Here is a 27272-nt window from a genome sequence, read left to right on the forward strand (position 1 = left end):
AGTCTTCAGAGGTTGTAATTTCATTAATGAGATTAGGATGTTAGTGTATGTTGTCCAAGAGATTCTTCAGACTTAATGCTATCAGTGATTGATGAATCTGTATTGTGAACTAGATCTTTGTGCTGGTGAATGTTACCACAGACAAGAATTCTGTGCAACATGCCATGTTCAGTGAAGATGGGCTCATCCACCACTGCAACAACTGGTGTTCCTCAAATCAAGAGGAACACAAGGTTGTGATCGACTTTTCTATACTTTCCATCCTTTATGCAATAAATCCTATGATCTGCCTTGAACACCTGTGACTTTCTTACTAAGTTTTCAAAAGAACCATCACTTCCTCAGCAGAAAACAGATGCTAACACATGAAAAATGAAATAAATTTTCTAAATCTGGAATAGCATTCAAATGTAGTGATAAGATTCTGGACAAAGAATCATAGATTCATAGAATAGTTTGAGTTGGAAGAGACCTTTAAAGGTCATTTAGACCATGAGAAACATTTTTAGTGCTATTACAGGTTTAGTAGATTATTGTTCTGCCAGTTATCTCTTTGGTGGTCTGGAAGACAATTGGTTTCCTATATGATCTTTATTAGCCCTACGCAGATATCCCAGATTCCCTAGAGCTCCTCAGTGGGATAAATACCTTTACATGAGCAACAGAATTAAGGTCATAATGGTTTGATAAACCAAAACTCCTTGTATAGCTTGCAAAAAGATACTGGCATCTTTACTAGAGACCAATTCATGTGCCCTTTCTTATGCAGTGAATTGTACTTGGACGTTATTGGAAAGTTACACCACAGTGACTAATTAAGACTTGTATGCCTTTTAGATACCTAAAGTAGGGCAGGTGAATACCAAATATATGTACTTGAATTAGAAGACTAGTCTGTGTTGATTATCATATAGGCAATACAGAAAGATTGATTCCTCTAAAGAGCTACTAAGAGAAGGCATCTAATTTAAGTGCTCTGTATATAGAGTCCAGAAATTCCTCTGGTTGTGGCTGAAGTCTAGTTGTACGGAGTGCAAAATCAGCTCTGCCTTATTGAAAAAGAAATAAATATATGTTGAGCACTAGGCAAATATATAAGGCCATAAAAAATAAGAACAGTGACAACAAACAAAAATGGACTTCTTGAGATAGTACCATATAGCAACTTAGAGACTAAGGAGAAAAATACTGATGTAAAAAGGTATGAAACATTAATTAAAAAACTAGAGAGTGAAAAGTCATCAATTCAACCAATGCATCCCAAACTTAGTGACAATTGACCAATCAACAAATAACAGCACATTACCTACACTGGTAGCTCTATAGAATTCAGACTTAGTTTAATACAATATTAGTATGACCTAATACTCTGCAATGAGTATTAGTTAATAAATAATTGCTGTGCATGCTGTATGTTATTCATGTATATGTAGATATGCTTTGAAAAATATCTGTCCTTACTTTAAACATGCCTAAAAAAAAAAAAGAAGACCCAGTAAGAGGAAATTGTGACCTATAATTTCATATTTAATTTACTTTGTAGTAATTTAAAGATTGAAGCAAGATTCTCTTAGGTTTTAAAATAATGTAATAAACAAGTGATATAATCTTAAATCTCAGATAAGTTGGCCCTTATCACTGGAATTCTTCTATACCTTTTATGTTTATGGAATAAAAGTTTCCTAATTAATCTAGAAAGAATATGTTCTTAAAGAATTGTATGTGACAGAGGGAACTTATTAGATATACCTCAATTGACCAAAGGGATATGATATTAGGAAAAATTTCTTCACCAAAAACATTACCAGTCATTGGAACAGGGTGCCCAGGGAACTGGTACAGTCACCATTCGCAGAGGTATTTAAAAGATGTGACACGTAGAGATATGGTTTAGTAGGGGACTTGGTAGAACTAGGTTAATGGTTGGACTCTTTCATCTTAGAGGTCTTTTCAAACCTAAATAGTTCTATGATTTTATAAATTGAAAACAAAGTCATAGAAGTGTTAACTGTCTATTTCAGATTGTACTTTTTCAAGGTTGTATTAAATTCCAGTGCTTCTGGCTTGGAAAAAAACCCAAACATCTCAAGGTATATTTTTCTAGTATCAAGAAACATAAACCTGAATAATTACTTAACTCTTTTTCCATCAATATTCTAACAATATTTTACTATTGATTATTTATTACTGTTATTCCCAAATTCAAGTCAATTTATTCAATATTGAAAACATTCTACAATGGTGAGGTTACTGCAATAAAATATAATATAGTATAAGAGTTGTTTGCCATTTACTGGAGTCTTACCATTTATGTAATTTGAAATATAAGTCAAAAAGTTTTGTATCGTACCGGGATCTATTTCTGATTCTGTCAGAATTGCTGCTAATATAACACAACAGAGGAACTTCAGCTTCCAAACCAAGTGTCTGCCACAGGAAGATATTTAATTTGCATGCATGGCACTAGAGAAGAGGAAATTAATTTGGCTCAATACAATCAATACACCTAAAATAACAGATAATAGTTGAAATAACTCTTACTATTTTTTACCTCCAGAGTGTAATCCCAACAGCTGTAATTAAGCATAGATCTCCTCCCCTAAGGGTTTTGAAAACACAATGTGTTAGAAAACTCCAGTCATTTGGGGTTCAGTTTCCCTTGTCTCAGGCACATGTATACCTCTATTGTGAAATATAGAAGATCTTTGTATTCTTGATTATTTCCCTAATTTAAATGCTAGTTTATTCCGTGACTCTGTTTTAATTAATTTTGTCCAAAACTTTTTACTATAGAAAGAGCTGCCACTAAGCAGTACAGACTCCAGCCTAATATGTCGTCAGACCTCTGAGCTGGGGATTTGTTCCTTATGACTTTATATGTGTATTGCATTCCAAAACACTCACACAGACCACAGCATATATATCAAAACACTTTGTAAGAGAGTAACAGCCCCCAGGGTCAGGGAGCAAAAAGTGTGGGCTGCTCACCAAACACTGCGGTCCTGCAGACCCTGAGCAGGAGTCACTGAGCAAGTCTGGCCACAGAAACCTCCATCAGCTGAAAGGCCAGATGGCCAGAAAAGTCCAGAGCAATAAGACAGGTTTAAGGTTGAACGCAGGAAATGAGGTCAGTGGGTCAAGAGCAAGACCAGGATCAACACAATACACCAACAGACACAGGTATATCTGCTACATAGCACAGGCGAGGATAGTGTCTGAACTTAAATGAAGCTGAGACGAGTAAGATTCTTACTCCTCACAACTTTTTCCCATGAAGTTACCTGTTTCCCAGTCAACACTGATCCCAGGATCAGTGACGGCTTGAGCACCAGCAGCTGAGGCCCCAGCACAGGGCTCAGGGCTCCGACATTTGGCGCTGAAGTCCAGGATTTGATAGTCACCTGAAACCAACAGTACCCTAAAGGTGTCAGCTTTAACTGCTCTTGCTTATTTAGTTGCCCAACAGCACTTGTGACTACGTGGCCTTTTTGCAAATCATGTAATGTGGCTTTGATACATAAGTAGAATATGGGAGCTATTTGTTTCATGGGGAAACAAGACTCCATGTTTTTCGTAGAAGAGTCTGTGACTAAAATAAGGTGAAATGTATATCAATGCTTTGTAAGTGCCTCATTGTGTTCTCTCAGAATGAAGGGAGATTAAAATGCGCAGATGTCTACACTACTGGCTTAAGTGTAGACATCTTTTTCTCTGGTCATAGAGGATTAGCTCTGGCTAATGGCTGGATGGCCATCCATCTACTCTCTCACTTGTCAACAAAGAAAGAACAGAGGAAGAAAGTAATATGAAAAAGCTTGTGGGTTAAAATCAGGGAAATCATTTATCGGTTGCCATCACAGGAAAAACAGACTTGTTTAGAGAAAAAATAATTTAATTTATTGAAAATTAAAATAGACTTGAGTGGTGGGAAACAAAGACAAAAGATTAAAACACCTTCATGCCCACCTTTTCTCAATCTCAGCTTCACTCCTTCATTCCCAACTCCTTTTGGCTGCCCACATCCCCAGCAGTACACTCCTCTCTGCCCTGCTGTGTTTGACATTTCTTAAATGCATTTTCACCAGTGTGCCACCATCTTGTCTGCTGGGCTCAGCCTTGCCCTGAGGTGAGTCCATTGTCTGCTGGAAACATCTGTGTCTGGAATGGGGCCTCTCCTCACCCAGGCTACCCTTCAGCCTCACCTCTACCAACACCTGGGCACCTGCACCTGATACACTGCTATTTGTTGTAGTCAGTGAGGCCTATCTTAGCTCTCCAGCATTCCAGTCTGTGTAATAGCTTGGCTTCTGCAACACCAGTGAGGTAGAGAATGCTGTGGTGTATGACAATTGGGAAACCTCCATGCAGCAGATTTTTACATAGCTTAACAACTTGTCTCTTGAAGTTCAGATGAGTACGCTGATTTGGTGACACTGATAAATTTCCTAGGCTTATTCACCAAAATCTTTCATATAATGGGCTTTTAAATAGAGGAATGATGTTTATCACCTTACAATAAGAATTTCTAAACATGCCTGGGAACCTTTCAAACTAAAGAGAAAGTTATCGAATTAATTTTAATGTCTTCAAGGTAACACAGTTTGGGGAGGTAGACAGACTCTTTGTGTCTGGTACACAAATGAATAGATGGGATTTAGATAAATTTATCTATGTACACATACTATATTCATGGAGATCTCAATAGGCATCCTATTCAAGTTTGTAATAAATTTTAATATTCATGTAATAAATTTATACTTTTTTATATAGAATTAAAATAGACTCTTACATTCTGAAAAGAAGAACATTGCTAAGTCATATGTGTAAAAAAATTTCTTCTAATAAGTGCTTCACATTTGTGGAATTTTGCAATATGTTCAATACCTCCATATGTTGTTGTGGTACCATGCCAATTACAAATAAACTTTCTATACAGTGCAGAGTTTTCATAGCCACATTTTAAAAATAACCTCAGAGGGGGAAGATAAAACATGGAAATCTGACAGAGAATCTGTCAAATGTCAGCTAGGATTACAGCTGCACAGAACTTCCAAGAGATATCTGGAGGCCTTTTATCTGCTGATTACATGGTTGACTGTAATTTTCAAATAAAAAAAGATGGTCCAAATCTGTCTGTCTATGACAAATATTTTTATGAGTTTCCATAAACAAATTAAATTTAAAAAAGTTATAATGTTATTTGGGGGAAAAATAATATTCTTTGACATTTGAATAGAAATGGGATGTATAGATAAAAACATCTTTAAATGTATGAATTACAGAACAACTAATATACCCTGAATGCCTATACTATCTTTTATCCCACAGGATTGTGTTCACAGGGGCTTTTACTGTTCATGATATTATAACTATTCAACCAGTTTTCTTAGGAATGTGTTGCTTTCAGGGTTCTTTTGGAACAAGAAAAATAATGTGGCTCTGAAAACAGTCTGCAAGGAAATCATTGCAACTTACTGTATGCTTCCTGATTACAGCATGTATGTGTTGCAACATACAGTGAGCATAATTCTGCAGGAAAAATACCAGAGTGAAAGTCTTCCATTTTAAAAATGGAAGAAATTTTAATAAAGAAGTTGCACTGAATGGAACTGAAATTAAGTTTTCAATGTCTTGCTAATAATCAGTCTAGTATTTGACCTTAAAATTTCAACAATATGCCTCATTCGACAGTATGCTTTACCATTTGTTCTTGGAAAGCTGTGTGCAGTATTACAATCTGTAGGATCTGGAGAATGGTATATGCACTATAAACATGTGCTTACAGTTTTCATTACATTTTATTAGCTCTGAGGTCTCATTTTACTCCTCTCAGGAAAAGCAGAAGAAATGGTGAACTCATTTAATGTCAGTCCTGGTACACAAGACTTCTTGCTGTGTAGCAGAAAATAATTAATGCAAGCAGTTAACCCTGTAAAACCTTAAGACATGTTCCTTTAGTACAGCTGTTCATGATTTAAATCAATCAGAATCCATTTCAATGCAGCCATCCAAATCTCACTTCATAATATACTTACAGCATGAATTGGTGCACCTTCAATGCCACTAACTCATGCTCAAGGCTGTGGTTGCCATGTCCACTCAGCAGCTCTTGCTTTACTGGAAGTGTGAGCAGATTAAACTTTATGTACTCAAAGCATAAACAAAACAGATTCATGTCTGCTGAAAAATTTATATTTTTTTAATATACTGAGACTATTTCATAAAAAGCTTTAAAAATATCTGATCAATTAATTGGAGCCTTCAACTGGACTCAATCTGAATTTTTGAAAGAATAATGTTTTTTGGGCTTCCTGGAGACAATTTCTGTAGACAACAAAATACTTTAAATGCAACGATATGTTGTGCAGGACACATGAAACATGTTACCTAAACATATCTTTGTTTGTTGTGGGGGGTTAACTTTGACTGGCTGACAGGTTTTCACCAAGCTGCTCTGTCATTCCCCTTCCTCAACTGGATAGTGGGTGAATATATTATGAAAGGCTTGTGAGTCGAGATAAGGAGAGGGAGAGATCCCTCACTGATTAACAGCATGGGCTAAACAGACACAACTTGGGGAAAAATTAGTTTAATTTATTGTCAATCAAATCAGAATGGGGTAATGAGGAATAAAGCCAAACCTTAAAACACCTTTCCCCCAGGCCTCCCTTCTTCCTGGGCTCAACTTCACTCACAGTTTCCCCCAACCAATGTGGGGTACAGGCAATGGGAATTATGGTCAGTTCATCCCACATCTTTACTGCTTCTTCTTCCTCACCCTCATTGCCTGCTCCAGCATCAGGTCTCATCCTTGGGATACATTCCTTCACGAACTTCTCTAAGGTGGGTCCTTCTCCTGGAATGCGGTTCTTCCTGAACTGGTCTAGTGCAGATACTTTCCACAGAGTGCAGTTCTTCTGGAACAAACTGCTATAGCGTTGGTCCCCTATGGAGCCATGGATTCTGACAGAAATCTGCTCTGATGTGGACTCCTCTCCATGGGATCACAGGTCCTGCCTGGAGCATGTCCAGCTCAGGTTCCTCACAGTGTCACAACTTCCTTCAGGACACATCCACTTGCTGTGGAACCTAAGTCCATATATAGCAAAGGCATATAGTGCTTTTGGAAAACTCCACAAAAGGGTCTGGTGAAATAAACATCTGAAGAAAAGTTCAAAGATCAGTGTTTACAGAGCCATAGTGCTGTCTACTCTCTTATACGGATCTGAATCATGGGTCATCTACCGCCACCACCTGCGTCTCCTAGAATGCTTCCATCAACGCTGTCTTCATACAATCCTAAACATCCACTGGTCAGATTATGTGACCAATACATCTGTTCTAGAACAAGCAGCAATCACAAGTATTGAGGCCATGTTGCTGAGAACACAGCTGCGCTGGGCAGGGCACGTGTCAAGGATGAAGGACCACCGCCTCCCTAAGATCCTGCTCTCTGGTGAACTTGCCACCGGCTGCCGCAAGAGAGGAGCCCCAAAGATCCAAGGACTCCCTGAAACAACATCTCAGCCTTGGCCATATTGATCAACATAACTGGTCTACTCTGGCCTCCAATCGGGAGGCCTGGAGACGCACTATCTATAACGCTGCTGATGCCTTTGAGAAAGCACGCAGGATCACTCTTGAGGAGAAAAGAATGCAGAAAGAATCGTGCCTTGTAGAATATATCATCTAAGGAGTCTTTCTGCTGTGCCTTTTGCAATCGGACATGCCTATCTCCTATTGACCTTTTTAGCCACCAACGCGCTTGCAACAAACGTGGGTAGAGCCCTTTCCAAATCTTCATTCGCGAAGCCTAGCCATGATGATGATGATGATGATATCTACAGCGTTGCTTTTGAAATCAAGGTACAACAAGACTGCCCTGTTGCATTCATGACTGAGTGTAGGCTGACTACATCAGACTTTGTAGATAATGCCCAAAAACTAGGTAGAAGCTTTTAGGAAGGACTCTATTCCTAACATTTATCACATAATATCACTACATAGCTTGTTCTATTTAGGCTCATTCACACTGTAACTCTACCTAACTATTCAAACTTTGGTGAGAAGTGAAGCGGGCTTAAATTTTTCTGCTGTCTTACACCAAAACTCAACTAACACATATGCCTGAGACAGAGGTTTTGTCAAGATAGTTTGGGTGCTACCCGAGCTTAAGGATGTTCCTAAGGCCCTTCTTAAAACATTACGTGGATTTATGGGGTTTTTTTTAGATATTCTGAAGTAATTTAGGTTTTAGAATTTATACATTCGGGAAATGTGAGCTCCTTTTGATCTGCATTCCTGACATAAGATCATTTTATTCCAAAACCATTGGCTGCAAACTGTACTGGAGATTGCTCCAATCAGATCCTTTGCACTAGTCAGCAAACACAAGGTTAATAAAGAAAAGCTGCATCTCCTTAGGTAAAAGAGCCCCCAACATACATGGAAGAGACAGAACACAAACTTGTGTTACCATCCTCATAAGAAGAAATTACAGGCTGACAGAAATAAGTTAATTCTTTTTTTGTCCAATCCTGTCAGCCTCACCTTCCTGATGACTGTATGGGACACTGCTTTAAAGGAAGAATTTATAGGAACTGTTACATATACTTTCTCTTTTGCACACTATTACCACGTTATTGGTATTTCTCTTTTTGTTTCTGGATTTTAATTTTTATTTAGTCTGCTAGTGATTTTAGTCAGATTTGAATGTAATTCAGTTTTACCTCAAATAAAAAAACCATCTCTCTAATGAATAATTACAGTTTAAAACAAAACAAAAGAGTGTAATATAGAGTATACTAATTTCATTCATTTCTGCTAAGTTTACTAACATTTTTGCACTAGAGGAGTGATGTTCAATGGTTATTTAAATTGAAAGGTTAAACTGACAAATACTTGCATTAAAAAAAAATTATATGTTGAGATTTGCTAAGATACAAACATCTTTATTTATTTATTAATTTATTTGGTGTTACTTGAAATTACCAAACATAAGCCCAGTCTTTTTACTAGAATGTTCTAGAATGACTCTGGTTACAAAGTAAAATAGAAACTGACTTCTTGATTTTTTCATACTTGACTTTGCCAGCTAAATAACAGAATTAGCCTACATTCATACATGAATATTCCAGAATAGATTTATTCATACATCTATATGCATGTGCACTTTCACATATCCCCCAGAAATATGATGGGCTTCCTTGTATAATTGAAAGCTCTTGAGTTCAAGATGAATACTTCTAATGAGAAAAGAAACATAGACATTTGTCTGAAAATCACTGAGAGAAGAAGATTTGATTCCCCTACATAATCACTTAAAATCCATCATACGTTATTTAAACTGTTGTCCATCAGGCCTCCTTATTCAGGTAATTCTGCTGAAATCAGTGTACTTAATATAATGAGGAATGTTTATCCATGACAGAAAGAGAGGTGCAGAATGAACTCTAACTAAGCAATAAAAATATGTTTGGGATACTTTTATATATCATAGAATCATACAGTCCATAATATATTAACTATACAATACCAAAGTGAAATAACTGTAGCAGGATAGTTTTATGAGAATCTCTTGTACCAAAAAATCACTGGGTTTTTCTTACTCTATGAGATTGGACAAAAAATATTTTTCTTGCATATTGGCTATGCAACATATTCTTACATATTTCTCTATGCAACATCCTCTTCTGAGGATATTGCCTCTTACTGTAAGAAAGAAGGAGTACAGGAGAAATAAAAAGTAATTATTAATGCTAAAGGAAAAATGTCATGGTCCAACATTTAAATATCTCTGTTCTGAGAAAGATAGTTGAGAAGAAAGTACTTATGTTACTACACTTGTGGTAAAGTGGTTTTCAATGGATTGTATTCATCTTATAAAAATTTCTCCCTGAAAAACAATACATAAGAAATATTACATTTTCAGTACATTTAGTCAGACATTACTAGAACCATCCTCTATCTCCAGAGAACTCTGAAACTAAGAAATCTGTCAGACTGAGACAAGCATCAACCTTTATATGGAACGTAATCTCCTCTTAATAAATATGAAAGATACACCCAAAATAATATTTGTCTAGGATTTGCCCAGTATAACATGATCATGAAGTCCATTAAGAGACTCTCTAAGCCCTTCCAAAACACTACAGAGATAAAAAGCCTGGATATAAAATAATTTAAGCTGCACACTGAACAAATATATCTAGGATACTAAGCATGAATGATTATTATGGTAATTCTGGAGAATTGTAAAGAAGTACTGCCAGCAATGACAGCAATGGCAGCATGAGGGCATCACAAGATCATAGATATATAGTCTGCTGTCATTAAAGCCACTTGCAAGCCAATATTCATCTACTCATATAAAAATAGCATCCCTTTATTGCATAGTTGTTATCAAAGAGGCCATTAGGGACACTGCTTTTGTAAAAAAAAACCACGTTACTGATTCATTCTTTTACTCCATTTTTGCACAAAGCAAATTACAGACAATGTGAGCTCTCAACACATAAGGAACAGTAAGAATATAATTTTATTTACTAGTACCTTATAACTGTTTGCTACATCTGTAGTGTAAATTTGCTCTTGAGTTTTTTCAGAAAACACGTTTTCATTCACAAGGCCTTTCAGTCCTTAAGTGATGTAATGTTGCTTTTTCTTATAAAATCTCAAAGTATTATCCTTATTAGAGATAAGTTTCTATGGCAGGAATATCTTGACTGTGGCATAGATTACTAAATATAAAGAAAATTAATAAAGGACTGTAATTTTCATTCTTTTGATTTGAAAAGAGATATTTTCAGTATCTGTCTGCAACAGGAAAGTAAAAATATTATCTGAGTAATGCAAGACTAAACCTGTCTGTCACAGTATCCCATTTCTGGTAGTATCAGGTAATGGATACCTGGAAAAGAAAGCAGGACTTTAAAGATAGGAACAGCATATGAACTTTTTTCTCCAAATAATCCTCCAAATTCCAACTGCGGAATAAGTACTTTCTAAGGTGGAAGCAAGATGTTTTTCTCTGACCACTGAGATTTTCTTTTCACTGCTTGCTGAATCCATGGGGTTTATTATCATCCAAGTGACAGGTTACACAGCTTTAATAGCATGTTGTATGAAGCTTTTAAAGGCTAATATTTTATGTTAACCAAAACAACAACTAAAGAAAAGTAACCAACCTAAAAAAGGCTCAGGGCTCCCTATGTGCAGTTTTGAAATGACCATGCTCTATTATGATTATTATTGATTAATAATTTTGTTAAGAGACATATGATTCTGTGCTGTGTATATCCTTTTGTGCTTGGATAGAGAGGGCAGCCTCCCATCTACTTGTTTCATTTGCCTCCTATTCCTATTCCCATATTTCTTTCCTGCTTTCTACATTTTTCCAAAGTCTGTCTTTCTGCAATGGTTTCTTAGGTGATTTCCAGATAATTCCTTCACTAGATATACTACTTAGACATAAAGATATATTGCATACTTCTCCGAGAGACACTTTCCTCTCATCAGTATTGGCCTACTGCAGTAGGCATCATCCTCTCTAATATTTTCTGCATGCTTCAGAGAATTTCTGAATTTCTTTTTCTTACCACAATACTCAACCTACTGTACCTGTCATATAGTTCTTGATGTCTTCATGTATTGCTGTGCCTTGCCTAGCTGACAAAATAGCGAAGGAATTATGTCATCCATTAAGACAGACTTGTTTTTACCCCATTAAAAGGGATACGAGATTAGTATCTGTACAGCCTCATTTGCACTTTCAAAATGTATGTGGACACCTCAGCCTTCTTATAGAAAGATTCCACTGCCTTCAGTACTATGATTGTGATGGGTGATGACAATCATTTGCATAGATATAAAAGTTATCTAATTGAAGATTGCAGGGGGGAAAAAACCCAGAAATTACTATGGTTTCTTTAAATCAAGCAAAGAATATTATGAATTTCAGAATAAAATCCCAACTGGTGGCCGTGCTGCTATCATCTTCTGTCATTCTCTTCCTACTTATCTCACATATTATTAATCTCATTCTCCTTGTTCATACTCCATATCTTCAAACAGACTTCTTTCACTTTTTTCCCACTACTTTGACAAAATCAACCACTGCCTACACTTTCCTCCATAATTCCACATCTCCGTTCTGTTCCGAAGCACATAACACTTAATAATGTTCTCCCACTGAGCCCTTTGCTGCATGCATCTCTGCTGGTTTTGGCTGGGGTAGAGTTAATTTCCTTCACAGTGGCTAGTGTGGGGCTATGTTTTGGATTTGTGCTGAACACAGTGTTGATAATATAGAGATGTTTTTGTTATTGCTGAGCAGTGCTTACACAAAGCCAAGGCCTTTTCTGCTTTTTATACTGCCATGCTCGCAAGAAATTTGGGGATACGTGTGAGGTTGGGAGGGAACACAGCTGGGACAGGCGACCCCAACTGATCAAAGGGATATTCCATACCATATGTCATGTTCAATATGTAAAGTGAGGGGGGGGGGGAAGAGGAAGAGAGGGCCATCTGGAGTGATGGCGTTTGTTTCCCAAGAAACAGTTATGCATGATAGGGCCCTGCTCTCCTGGAGGTGGCTGAACACCTGTCTGCCAATGGAAAGAAGTTCCACTGATAAAAGTATTCTCTAAGAATACAGGAGAACTTGTTAAATTTATTCCTCTTGCTTTCACTGTGAATCAGGGTAAATAGCATCAACTTCTAAGTTCTCAGGAATTTCCAGCTTAATGACTGGAAATTTAGCTGACCAGATGCTCACTGGTCACTAGCCGATTGATGTTTAGCCCGTCCCTGAGCAGTGACTGGCAGGTCCTAGCCAACTCCCACTGTTTATGTACTGAGCATGACATTCTATGGTGTGGAATATCCCTTTGGCCAGTCGGGGCTAGCTGTCCTGGCTATGCTCCTTTCTGGCTTCTTGTGCACCTGAGCACTGGTAGAGCACAAGAAAAGTCCTTGACTTCGGGTAAGCACTACTTGGCAACAACTAAAACATCAGTGTGTTATCAATGTTATTCTCATAGTAAATCCATAAACAGCATTGTATCAGCTACTAAGAAGAAATTAACTCTATCCCAGCAAAAACCAGGGAAGGACTACATTACCCGAGTCCCTTCTTTGATTTTCAGGGGCTGGAAAGGTGCAGGAAAAGCCACTGCCAGTGAAAATGGAGGCAAAAAATGTTGAAAATCTCAGCCTTCTCCATGCTGTTTGTCACCACCTCTCCTATCTTATTTGGAACAGGTTGCTTAGAGAAGTTGTGGATGCTCTATCTCTGGAAGTGCTCAAGGCCAGCAAGGATGGGGGTCTGAGAAACCTGGTCTAGTGAAAGATATCCCTGCACATGGCAGGGGGGTTGAAACTAACTGATTATTGATGTCCTGTCTCAGTTTAATGAGACTGAAGTGTTTTGCTAAGGAGGATGAGTTATGAGGTAGACTAATCTCCTCTCTCTAAGCAATTGTAAATCTGAAATTAAGAGGCTTCAATTGAGGAAGTATAGAGAAAGAAAAAATAACTGCCTCTTTATAAAGGATATATGTGCATTAGCAGAACACCAAAAGAACATGAAAAAAAACAACCAAACAATAATCCTGTACCCAAAAATCCCCTTCTAAAGGAAACCCAAAAAAATCCGCTTCAGTTCGGTACTTTCCTCCTTTTGGCGCAATTCCAACCACGATCAGCAGGGGGTGCTGTTGGGTCACTGGAGGAGCAGAGCCTGCAGTTGCTCTGTGTTGGTCAGTAGGGGGCGCTGTTGGGCTCTGGCGGTTGCCACGTGGGGCCCCGGTGTGCAGGAGAAAGCCGGCAATGGAGATTTCCCTCCCACACTGAGAAGGGGAAGGGGAAAAGGGAACAAAAGAGGGTTCTTCCCATGAAAACTCACGCTGTCTGCGGCTGGCCGTGGCTGGGATTTTCCCCCTTTTCGTCGATAGGCACAAACCACTGCCCAATACAGGAGTGGAAGAGGGAAAGAGTGACCTCCTCCCCGAAAGGTTCCTCGACAGGTGGGTCAAACCTCTCTGATGAAGTCCAAGTAGGTCCAGGCTGGGGGCAGAACAGGGCACAACCAAGCCAGGGCCAGAAAACAGCTAGATGACCAGGCCGAGAACAAAACAACTTTGGAGCTTTTCCAACACACACACCTTGCCTGAGTTAAGGCAAAAGTGAAGTGCCACCGTTTCCAAGGAGAGGAGGAAAAGAACCCATCACACCCCCCCCCCAGCCTTAGAGAGTGGCATCGGCTTGGAATGCAATCCTGCCAGTTAGTTCTTTTGTGTGGATCCATCACCCAAGGCAAAAACACCTTCCCCCATTCAGCATCTTTCTTTCTCAGTGGGGTAGGAGAAAGAAAAATTCCTATTTGGTTTTTTAGAACAAGTAAACCTATGACAGGTCCCTTCCAAGTCAACCCATTCTATTATTCTATGATTCTATTATTTGTGCTCTATACCCTTTTAACATTCCTCCAAGGAATATATAGTCTCTTTCGTTGGTTCTAAGTTGTCTCAGTGCAGTGCCGTTTGACCTTGTGTAGAACAGTAAGAGTGCATGCTAATCTGTGGGATTCATCAGACTTGACAGGCTCTTGATGATGTTGCGAGTGCAAGCTCCTGGTGGGTTATAGACTTGTCAGTCTGTAACTTCCCAGTCTGTAACTTCATGACTAACTTCCCAGTTGATGACTTTTGCTCCTGTACTGTCCACATTATTGCTTTAAGCAAAATTAGTTTGTACAGAGTTTTATACATTATTGCAGCTATGTTTTTAAAAACAAAAATCTTCCACAAATAAACTGTAAAATATTATGGAGTGTATTTCAGATGTATGCCATAACGCCTTTGATTCAGATCCTTCTTGCTCTGACAATGTCAACAAAGTCCATTTCAATTTTAGACTTTCTTCTCTCTGGAACAATCTTTAAAACCTTGCTCATCTGTTTCAGTGTCAACCACAAGGTCTACAGAGAAATTTCCTTAATTTACTCTTTAATTTATATACAGAAAATTCTATTACATTTACACCAGAATCTGAGTACCTGAATACTAAACAGGGATAAGAGTTGTTTGTACTAAAACAAACATCATTTGGGATGAAATCAAGCAGGAGAAAATAAAGATAAGGGCAGAAGATTCTGACAAATCTGCTAGGTTGTGGAAAATTACTACATACTTTACAGACGATTTTTACTGCATTTTAATCCAGTCTTCTATTGAAAATTGCAAAATATGTAGATCCTAATCCTCAAAGGCACTCATTGGATATAAAGCCCATTGAAATTCAAAATGTGCAACACTGAAACTTCTAGATGATAGATCAGATGCCCTTGCAGGACTTTCCAACTTTTATTTTCTGGTTGTCGGATTCCACTTCTTTTATTTTATAGGACACATTAAAAAGCAATATGTAGCACAAAAGTTTGCCAAAAAAGATATTATTTTAATAAATTTCAGCATGCATTGTAAAGTGTATTATCACTGCATTGCTATGGGATGGTTTTTCCTAGAACTTAATAAACATTTCAGGTAATAGAAAGGAGGAAAAAAGATATTTGAGAAGGATTCAGATCACCACTTAATCCTGATTTCGTTTGAATTGTTATGAATATTTTAACTTTTACAAGCTTGAAATTTATTAAAAAGTTTGTCATCTGAAAATTTTGAAGCAGGTTTTTCAGTGGAATCTTCTGAAGCACTATAATGCTCAGTAGACATTGTTGTCCAAACAGGATTACAGTAAATGCTATTTCATTTTTAATATATATGAAGCACAATTCACATTTAAGCACCATTTTATAGTTTAGTAAATTGGTACATTGAAAAGCAGTATATCATAATTAGAAACATTATGAATGCTAAAAGTACTGAAATGTTGTTTGATATGAGGAAGTTAATAATGAAAAGTAAAAATTGTGCTTTAACTACTTTTCTTGAAAAGAGAAATGTGTAAAATCCCATTTCTTTTCATATAAATATATTATTCTTTATTTTCTAAATTCTTCCAAGTTTTAAAATTTCATTTTGCAATTACACTGATAAAATAAAGCCATCACAAATATTTTTAGTGTTAGTAGTGCTAAACGCTGCCTGAAAGTTTTGAAATATGCGAATATCTCTTCAATTCTTTATTGGTACTGTGGTAAAACTTGCTTTGGGCACCCAGTGGTCTGAATACAAATAAAATGACAATAACATCAGTCCCAAGCTACTAGGTAGTTTCTTCTTAGTAACTGCCATGAAAGAAATACTCTCCGCAGGTCTATTTGCAGACATACTGCTCATAAGAGAGAGTGATTTCAACCTATGGAGAAAATGATTGACAGATGGCATTGTTTCTTTCTTTTATAAACACAGTTGGAAAGGAGTTGAAGTCTACAAGACCTTTTGTCAGTAATAGAATAAAGAGTGTGAAAGGGAGCCTGCACTGCTTCTAACAACTCTGAAGACATTTAACACATGCTCCACAAGTTTTTTTCACTGCTTAAAAATGTGTTTTTTCAGCAAAGCAGTCTTTCATTAACAGATCAAGAACCTCAGACCACTAAATTAATGCAAGATTTTGTTTTTTAGGAGAGACATAAAAGAGAATCTTTATACAGTTAGGTATAAGAAATAAGTTTTCACAGTGAGCAAAGCCAGTGAAGCCATGGACTGCCTATCAGTGCTTGAGCAGTAAGCATTGAGCCTTCTGTACTACCTTTGATATGCGTGTAGAAGAGAGTGCCCTTGGACTTTAATGTTAATTTCCAGATTACTTTAAGAGGACTGCTCTTCAGCAGATTGTTCTGATGGTGTGGTTGAACTTTAAAATCTTTAGCATGTGGCCATTAAGTATTCTGTAAATGCTTTCCACACCTAATGTGCTCTTATAAACTGCCAGGATTTAGCAACTGACCTGTGATGGATGAAGTGAGAAAATCAAAAGCAGTCAGTAAGTACTAGTGCCCAAACTCTTGCTGTGAGTCTGACTGACTTCAACAGGCCGTACTGAAACTTTATATCTGAGCCAAAATAAAGAGAAAGGGTATTGCTTTGCCTTTCTCACAAACTCAGCAAAGTCCTTTACATTAAACTGTGAAACCTGGGTTATAAAGTCAAGTTACTACAAGCAACTCATACTGGAAAGGGTGTAGTTTTTTTTTCTTATCCCCCTGCTTTGTCTCCCCCTTATCCCTTGCAGTGTGAGTAGTTTCAGGGAATTTTAGTGATAGAATTTAGATCTGTGATGTGTGCTTCTTGAAGTAATATCAAGGGTATAGAATCATTTCCACTTTTAATTTACCTAGTCACAGATAACTTTCACTGCTTTTTCACTACTGAAGGAACATTATTATTTTAACTGTTTAGCTGGTTTTAGCTGTTCACTTTAATTGGTGTGTTCTCACTGGAGAAGAACAGGATAAACCAGTTTTCAGATGAAATCCTTCACATTCACCACATATGTTGAATATACATGTTTGTTCATGTTTTTAAAAGCTGTTGTACAGCCTTGCAAGCTACTGGTTTTACTCCTTCAATGTGGCAAAGAAATTATACATGTTATCAGCAAAGATCCTTAATCACTACTTCTCTTAACATACGTTTGATTTCTGGCTTAGCTACCAAGAGACTTTTGTTAGCTATTGTATTAATTTCAGTAGATACAGACAAGAGCTTAGTTCATGAAAGATACTTAGATATAAATTTCTCACTGATTGCCTAGAAATATGGTTGTATTTCTGTAGAGAACTGTACTGAACTGTCATCTTCAAACACCTAAAGATCTACGTGTTTCGATAAATTGCCTATTGAGCATGTTTATTTTCATATTTGTATAGTTACAGTGAATTCCTAAGGGTAATCTGTCCCATGAAATTTGGTGTTGTTTTGTTATTTAAAAATGTTCCTCTGACCTGAGAGTGACCTGAGGATAGTTCTCAGGTATGGCAGATAACTTCATAAATATTTCCCATCGCCTAGTTTACCTGTCCAAGGAGGATAAGGAATTGAGTTCTGCTTAGAGGAACTGAGCAATAATTACAGAGCTTCAAAATAATGCTGTTTCCAACTCTTAATTTATGGCATTGCACCAGTTAGTCTTTATGGAAGCTATAGTGTGTTTCTGCTAACTGAAAAATATAACATCAGGAAGAATTGTTTGAGAGAGCTGTTCATGTCCACATTGTTGGCTGCAAGATGTCATAGCTTTGATTGAAATTTCCACACTATTTGATACACAGTATAAGCCTATAGCACACACAGACCCTGTACAAATCCCATTTACTTCTATCACTGCAGTGTCTCTGAGAGATCCACCAGCATGTGACAAATTGTGATAAAGTCAGACTGTACGTGCAACAGAGTCAGATTCCATTTGTCGTGCCATTTAGCCCACAGTAACAAGGACTGGCTTTGTTCTGTTTCTTCTGCATTATGCTAACCTAATCTCTCTTTGATATTACAGAAGTCAGGTCGGTTTTACCAGAACATAATGCTGAGCATGAGCTTGCACTAAGGGCAGTTGTAGCTTACCTGTCATATTGCACATTTCAACAACACTTGTGAAATGCCTCCAGGATTTTAAAAGTTCAATAAATCACAAGAAAGAAGCATGGAGTTCTTATCAGCTGACCTAGTCTATTCCACTGTCCCCAAAGTAGGATCAACTATAATTAGTAGCTAAGGTTTTTACTTATAGATATGGCCTGGGGTTAGAGGGAGGATCCTGATGGGGGCATCACAGAAAGCGTTTTCTTCATATTTATCAGAGTTTAAGTTAATACAGGAAGTTCAACCTGAACTCAGCCTTATTAATGAAACCATGACTGAAAAAAATCACATCATATTTAAACATGTTTCCTTTTAATTTTACTTTTTTTTTATTCTAATATATTGAAAACCATATTTTGTTCCATTTTTAATATAATAAAAAAAATTGATTTTTTCCTTTGTCCCCTTCTCTCTTTTAACCCAATATTAGCAGTTTTATATAAATGGACACTTTGAAAATGAATATATAAAGAAGAACCATTTTTTCATTAACTTAAATTTACATTTATTATTTTATTTTCATCGATTTCAGTACACTTGTTTCTGCCTTAAACTAAGTTCTCAATTCAGATTCAGAGTGTGCTTATTTTCCACATAAGACCATATTTTCTGTGATAGGAAATCAAAGAGATTATGATTAAGTGTGACAAAGCCTGTTATTTCATTAAAAAAAAAAAAGTGGATCTTTAAAATTAAAGCTACAACACCAGGAAAGTTTTATTCATTCTTATCCTTGAATTAAACTTTTTTTCATACTGATAATTCCCCCACACACATAAAAGGGATCAGACGTGTATATTCAGGAGGAAAAAGAAAAAAAGATGTGTTAAGAAGAGTAAACAGTCTTTAAAATAAAAACAATTAGTTTCTAACTGTCTCTAGTGTTGCTTTATCAGCAGGATCTGCTATTGTTCTGCACTAAAGGAACGAAATAAAATAATCTTGTAATGGCAAACATGTAAAATCTCCTTTAATCACATATTTAAATAATAAATCTGACTACAACTCCAGAAATAAAAATTAATCTTTTGCTTGTTGCAAGCACACCATTAATATACCACTGATTTGTTCTCCAAATATGCCTCTCAATGGTAATATCAGAATTTAAATAAAATTGCAAAAAAGTTTACAGCTGAGACATTCACAATCCATATCTAATAGTCTGTCATGGGAATAATTACCCGTAATGGGTATCCAAGGGATATAATTGTCTGCTGCTGTGCATTAGGAGTGCCACAGGTGGTGTTAATCACTTCGAATGTATCAGAGTAGAACAGCAGCCAGAGACGGAGCCTGCTTATGCTTGATTTGTGGAACCATTGTTTCTGGGCACTTCAGGCATAAATTGAGCGCATGGTAGTAATAATGTACACTCAAGTAGTTATACTAAAACAAAGGGATACAAATATAAATGAAAAGCAGGTGGGAATTTTGTTCCTTAGCAAAGGTTACAGAAATGGTCATGAGCAAAGTTGTTCTGTGTTGCAGCACTTGCCTTTTTGGACGGAGAACAGAAAGCAAAAAGAAGGTCAATAGCTGCTTTTATTTCTTGAGCCTGTCTGATACATATCAGCAAAAGAGCTCTCATTAATTAGGTATTGCAGAATTTTCCCTCTTATAGAATCACAGAATCACTAACATTGGAAAATGACTAAAAGATCATCGAGTTCTGTAGTATATGACTAATACAGATGTATCCAAATGTAGTACTGTCTTTGATGAGAAACGTAAAAATTTTTTCAAAGATTATATTGATTTATTACAACATTACTAACTGAATTTAAGAGCACACCATCAATAGCTTCTCAGAAATATCATGAACACCAAAGAAATTGAACCGACTTGAGTTTTTGTGAAATATGTAAACATATAGTAACTAAATAAATGGGATAATACCTGGATCTCCTCACAGCAAATTTAAGGCCTTGACTAGATATCTGTAGATAAATTAGAGACAGAGGAAGTGATACCATATGTCTTTGAAGATGGTGTTAAAATTCACAATTTAATTTCTCAGATCTTTTAAAGGAATTAGTCTGTAAATCCTGTACAAACTCAAATAACAAAATCAGTTGTCCTTCTAAGACACGAGGGAGTGTAAGGCTGGTCACATATTACTGTGGAACACTCTTTCCAAAAGTCAAAGCAGCCTAAGAAACATCTTTATTTCTGAGGTCTTTCAAAGCCCTTTTGTATTTTAGAGCACACGGTTCTGTATGTCCATTATAGAGAGAAAACCAAAGTTTTCTATATAACCATAAGTTATGTAACTATAGTTTTAAAAGATCATACCTAGGAAGTAACAAGTTCCAAATGTTTTAAAAATATAGGATGAAGTTAGACCTCAAGTTTGATGTTTCAAGTTAATCGAGATCTTGGTGAGGGGTTTTTTGTTGTTGGCAGGGTTTTTTTTTTTAAGTCATCTAGTTTACTAAATTGTATACTGCTGAACTATAACTTATTAGAATTAACACACATCATTAAACCAAGTTTCATACTGCAGCAGCTTCTTCTTTCTCAGAATGCATAACTGTACAAGCTAATTACAACTTGATAGCAATCCATGCAAATGATAAATACTATTATCCTAATTTTGTACATAGGCTACGATGACACACACTAGATTAGGAGAAACTATCTGAACATCACCAAGAGAAAAGAAACAAGTACTCAGCTTTTACAGTTCCATGTTGTAACTCCTAGATCGTACTTGTCCTTCAATATATTTCTCACAAATTTTCAGTTTGTCAGACACAAAAAAAGGAGAAAAGAAAAAGTGAAAATGAATGCTCGTGGCAAATAATCCACTAGGAATATCACCATACGCATTTTTGTCAAGAGTAAAACTGTTGCTGACAACAACAGCTCAGCAAGACAGTAACATACTGTACTATATAAATATATATTGTGGAAAGATGGTCTTGCCCTCTGTGTGATTTTTTTTGTTATTATTCACATCTTATAAGTAATTCTTAAAAGGTACTTTATTCTGTGCTTTATTTCAAATGTTTCTGTAAAATTGCAAGAATTGGTGCTCTAAGGCTCTCAAATCTGAAAGACTTTACCGGCAGCACCAAATGCAACACCATTAGCACCTAAGCTAATAATCAAGAAATAACATACCATTACACATGCTAAAAACCATTTTAATGTGCAACCTAACAAAAGCTGGTAAAATACACTCTGCCAATATCTTGTGTGTGCTGTGAGTAGTGCAACAGATTAACACGCCACTCTCAGTTGGAAAGCTTGTCAGTTTACCTTACAGCACTGCCAAAACCATATTTTAGAGGAGATGTTGTGGTGAGTTGACCCTGGTTGGACTCTGATTTGATTTGTAATAAGTTAAATTAATTTTCCTCAAGTCAAGTCTGTTTTGTCCATGATAGTAATTGGTGAGTGACCTCTCCCTGTGCTTATCTCAACCCACAAACCTTTTGTTATATTTTTTTTCTACCCTGTCTAGCTGACGAGGGGAATGATAGAGTGGCTTTGGTGGGCAACTGGTGTCCAGTCAGGGTCAATCCATCACAGTCTTTGAGTGTAATTTTGTCACATATGTTTGCATGTACAAGTAGCAGAAATAGTGTACCTTCCAGTAGGTCTTTAGGACTTTAGGTTTTAGGACTTTGCCTTTGAATATGGACCTAATTTTCTCTATCACTTATTTCAATCATAGGTACTTCCAAAGTGACTATCATCTTCCTTTCTAAATACATTGAGAAGTGTCAAAATATGGTGCAGATTTTTTTTTTCCTAGAATTACCTAGATAGTTTTTTCTTGTAATAATATTTAGGATACAAATTTTCTATAAATTTGTTTTTGCATTGTGTAGGCAATAAAACACAAGTAACAGGAAAGTCTTCAGAGGAAAAGATTCGTGGTTTTATAGATCTTGTCGGCAACAATCTGTAATCACCACCTGATTCTTCAAATCAAGACTGGACATTTTCTAAAATGTGTCACAGCTGATACAGAAGTGCTCCACAGATCGGTTATTGTGTGCAATTCTGTGCAGCCTGTGTTAAGCAGCAAGCTAGTCTAGATACTCATAAGGATACTTTCTCTCCATTAATCTGTCAGTCTGTCGATGTGACTTTTCACCACTACAGGAAAACCATTCACTGGTGGAACTAAAATGACACAAAGGTAAAGGTATTAGTAGACCACAAAATGCAACAGAAAATATGTGTAGATGTAGATTATATAGTTATGCTAGAAACTGCAATCTTTTGTATATAAAATATATATGTATGAAACAGATAAAACAAGAATTTTTCTTCAGATTTTAATATCACACACAATTAATAACCAAAGTATCAGAATGTAACATTTTCATCCTATAAGGGGTTGGAGCTATGTACTCAAAATTTATAGCACATATAAATTTCTGGCTGCTATAGCTTGAGATTGTGTGCCATCCCTAGAAGGCTCAAGAGATTCCCTTGATATTCAGGTATTTTTTTCCTTAGATTTATCTTGTCTTATACTTTTGGATCCAGATGGGTTATGAGAAATCATCATCTTTAGATATATATCTACCTTTCTCAATCATGTCTGCAACAATCTCTGAGCCATGGCAAAACAGAGAAAATGTGGCACATTTATTGATAACATGACATTTTAAACAAATAAAAACTCTGTGTGTGTGTGAAATTAAATATATTGTAATATAAGCTTGTATGAAGCAAAAATCTCTAAGGTAAAAAGCTATGAAATACACTAATTAAAAGAAAGAAAAAAATATATGCAACAGATATTAAGTATGAAAAAAAAAAAAAAAAAGGCAGGGGTTCCCTGCCCATCTCTTTCTTAGTAACAGAGTCTGGATAACATCAGCTGGTAAAGAGAATGGAAGTGAAAACAGTATGTGAGAAAGGGATGCCCAAAATTCTCTGAGAGGGCATTTGCCCAAAACTGGTAGTCCTGAAGAGAAAGATGACCATCAGTGGGATTAAACTAACAAGGGAAATTAAAAAAAAAATTATAGTGCAAAGAATCAGTCAGTTTGAAAAAAGAAGTATAAAGAAAGCATATACATCTGTGAATATGGGACAGGCAGCTAGAGGAAGCAGTAGCCATCACAGGGGAGTGGTCTCTGATGTCAGTGTCCCCAAGGCACACCTGCCCTGCCCAGTCTGGGTGGTGCAACCTCTCTGTGGGATGCTGTAAAGCTCCAGGCCCAAAGCCACACACTTGCCCGGGCGTTTTATTTTTATTTAAGACTCCCAATGGTTTGCCCAAGTGAAATTTTGCGTAATCTTAGTTCCCTGATACTTTGAATCACCTAAAGAGAAAAAGCTACACACTTTTTCCCAAGATAATTTCTTTTAATTTAGTGAGAAAATAGGTGTTTTTGCAAAAGGGTTTTACAAGAGTAACAAATAACCAAAGAGAGCCATTACACTAAATCACCCAAAACCACCAATACCACACATTAGTGAAACACCACCCATTAGTTTACTTATTCATAAGAGATTATAGAAAGAAGAAAGAAAGAAAGAGGTTAAGAGAAGAAAGAAGTAAAGAAAGAGGTTTGAATAAGGTTGGCAGGTTCCAGGGGAGAAGGCAGGACAAGACGGAGGCCCTATGCACCTCTATTTATGATTTGACTACTGTGGCCACTCTCCAAAGGTGGGACACCTGGTTCACTGAGCACTCAGTGCCCTCCCAGCCAAAGTGAGGAGTGCCATAGCCAATCAGAGGCTTCAGGGGCCATGGTGTGGGTGGGCTACCTAGTGGGTCTTTAGACTGACAGCCCAGCCACATGGCTCTCCGTGCTGCCATGTGCGCTCCAGGCTGACATGTTGGCTGCAGGCCATGTCCTCCCGACTCTGCAGGCCTGCAGGCCTGACCATGACCCGTTCCCCGACACACACACAGACAAGATGGTTAATCCGACACAATAATTATGCAGTCTAGTGAGGTGTGAACCTGGTCCCTTTCAGGTGCCAGGAGGAGCCTGCACCCAGCAGTGGTCTGGTAGTGTGGGGGCAGCATGCATGGGACCACGTTCCTTGGGGTGCGGGTGAATTGGGATATTGTGAGCAAGGGGGTTACACAAGGCTGGGGCAGTCATGTCTCCACAGGGGTGGCAACCCACAAGCTGGGCAAGGGAGCTGAACTTGTAACTGAGTGTGTATGTGTGTATGTGTGTAGAAGGAGGTTAGAGCTTCTTGAAAAGGGCGTTTAGAAGGTTATTGATGTTATTTAGTTTGACTGGTGTCCAGTGCTATGCTTCATCTGTTTTGTTGCTATTGATCCTGAACACATGGTTCCTGAGTACTGGTTAATCATGTGTCATTAACAAATCAATAAAAACCTTCCTGTTTGACTTGAACTAAAAATGAGAGTGATAGGTCCTACTTTCTCCTACTGTTTATCTTCATAGTTGTATATTAATTCTTAAAGAAGCTATATTTTATGATTAGTTTTTAAAAGGTAGACATAATATTTTGCCAATATACAGAAGACCACCCTGCATTTGATTTAGGCTCCAGCCACTTTTTGGCTGGTGGCATTGACTAGGTTTCTAGTGGTCTAGTTTTGAGGTATATGACTTGCAGTGTGATGCCCTTTATTTTAATTACTTAGGGTTGCCTATACAAAGCTCAATGAATTTAGGAAAACTGATTACCAAAAAGTGAAGTTATATGGTAGCATCTACACCTCACCTAAGCAAAGCATTGCAGGAAGGCAAAATGAATATGCTTATCAGAATGATAATCCCTATCAGAATTTGGAAATTTAAATACTGGGAGTTTTAGTAGGTTACCTACTAACAAAGAGAGAATTGAAGAATGTTGCATTTAAGATTATGTTTTGTACACAAAACTGCAACTGAAATTAACAAGGGTTTGTAACTGCAGTAAACATGATACACCTATGTGGTGGCGATAAATTACAATTGGCATAAGATCTTCAGAAGTTTAAAATACTGCTGCTCTGTGTTGCCTTCAATGAAACTACCACTTTCCATAGGTTGAAGATTTGGCTCACCTTCTTTAGGATTAATTTTCGATTTAGTAGTTTTGAAATGAGAAAGCACTGGTGCTTTATAGGCGTGGATCATTTAAGGCATGGGATAGTGCCATGTTTGTTTTGAAGTAGTTAATAATTTTTGACTTAAGAGCAATTCATATTTTGTTGTTTAGTCCTGTTACTGTGAATAGGCATTTATATTAAGGAAATTTGAAGCCAAGCATAGTCATCTTCTGAATTTGAGTAAAGAAACAATTTGAGGGAAATTTCCATTTAGCACACAGTGCCCCTCATCTTTAGAGAAATTTACATTGCATTTGGCATAATAACATATCAACACGAAAAAAAATCCTATCCTTTACACTACACCAATATATATTTCTGCTGCTATTAAAGCTTAGAAGTGTCAACAGAAACATAACCCCTTTACATAGATTAGTGTAGACTAGAAAAGGAGAAAAGCAAGGAGATTAGGGAGGTTTTAAAGACTGGACTTGAACAAATAGAAAATCAAGATGTTAGGGGTTTTGTGCATCTGTGCTGCTAGGAGCCACTCACATATCCACATCCAAGATCCTTCTGTACTTATATTTAAGTGAGTGCAAAAAAAATTAGCAATTTACAATGACACAAATTTAACTCTATTTCTCTAAAAACTCATTGCTTAATCCATGTTGGTTCTCTAGGTTTCCGCTTCAATTAGTGGGGAAAGAAAAAGCTGAAACTTCATAGAATATTTTGTTTTAATTGCATTAAGTCTATTATGTTATCTGGTAAATAGCATTAAGAATACCTCTCTTCCCACTGATTACAAGCAGAGCTGTGGGCACATTCCAATGCCAGAATATCTAAAATTACATAAATTTCACATTTAACTGTGACAGTGAAAACTGCTCAGTAGGACAGATTGCAACTACTTACAGCTTTACTCCTGAAATCAGAAAGTGCCAGTTTTTGGGGGAGAGCTGGGGAGAACACAGACAAAAAATATCCCTGGAAAACTAAAGATCAACTGTGTGTTTTAAGATTAAATATTTCTTGGTTTCTCTGTGCAGTATCTCCTCAATAATATATTTATACATTTTTCTTTGCCTCTTTGCTATCCACTGAGCAGCCATAAAATTCTATCCCATCTGAACAGAAGCATCTTTCATTGTCAGTAACATTTCTTTAAGTTTTGAGGTAGTAGATAATCAGGTCCATTGTCCCTAAAGGATCTACAGTTACTTCAAATATTTTCTTTCTCTGGCTGGTGGCATGACATGTGTACACTTATATAGCTCATTCTTCTAACAGATGCCTACTGCCCTTAGCACTTTTACTACATTTTTATTACATAGGTAGAGGCAACACATAATGTGGATTGTGTTTAAACTACAACGGTTGATTGAACTCTCTGTCTTCTGGGAAAAAAAAATAACTGATTTTAATGGGGGTTACAGTGGGATGATTCTCACTTGCCTAAAATAATATTTCACCGTCTTTTTCTTGCAGATATTGCAGCATGTAGAATGTGAAAATGAATCTACACAGCTATTGCTCCTTTTGTGGTGAGGAAAGCTTTTTTATTTGCACAGCTCTAGCTAGAATGGCACACTCTTTGCAGAAGCTAAACACTGAAAATATTTCTTAACATAATTCTTAACATAACACCTGTTTCTGCTGCTGTTTTTAATAACTTTCAAAACATTCCTCTATTTATTTATTTCTACTTCCCTTCTGTCAACTTATGATTTGGAGGTACT

The 27272-nt window shown here is 36.9% G+C and overlaps 1 long non-coding RNA gene across 3 annotated transcripts in view; it reads left to right on the forward strand.

Moving 5' to 3' along the window:
* LOC113986974 overlaps positions 1 to 27272 on the forward strand; it is a 279229-nt gene that overhangs the window by 33745 nt on the left and 218212 nt on the right. For all 3 annotated transcript variants that reach the window (XR_005562846.1, XR_005562845.1, XR_003540328.2), the window contains exon 4: positions 27022 to 27077. This is a non-coding gene — a long non-coding RNA (uncharacterized LOC113986974). The remainder of the gene's footprint in view (positions 1 to 27021; positions 27078 to 27272) is intronic.

The sequence above is a fragment of the Pipra filicauda genome, unplaced genomic scaffold, assembly GCF_003945595.2.
Source record: "Pipra filicauda isolate LSUMZ 115617 unplaced genomic scaffold, ASM394559v2 scaffold166_size2123106_pilon, whole genome shotgun sequence".
Lineage (NCBI taxonomy): Eukaryota > Metazoa > Chordata > Aves > Passeriformes > Pipridae > Pipra > Pipra filicauda.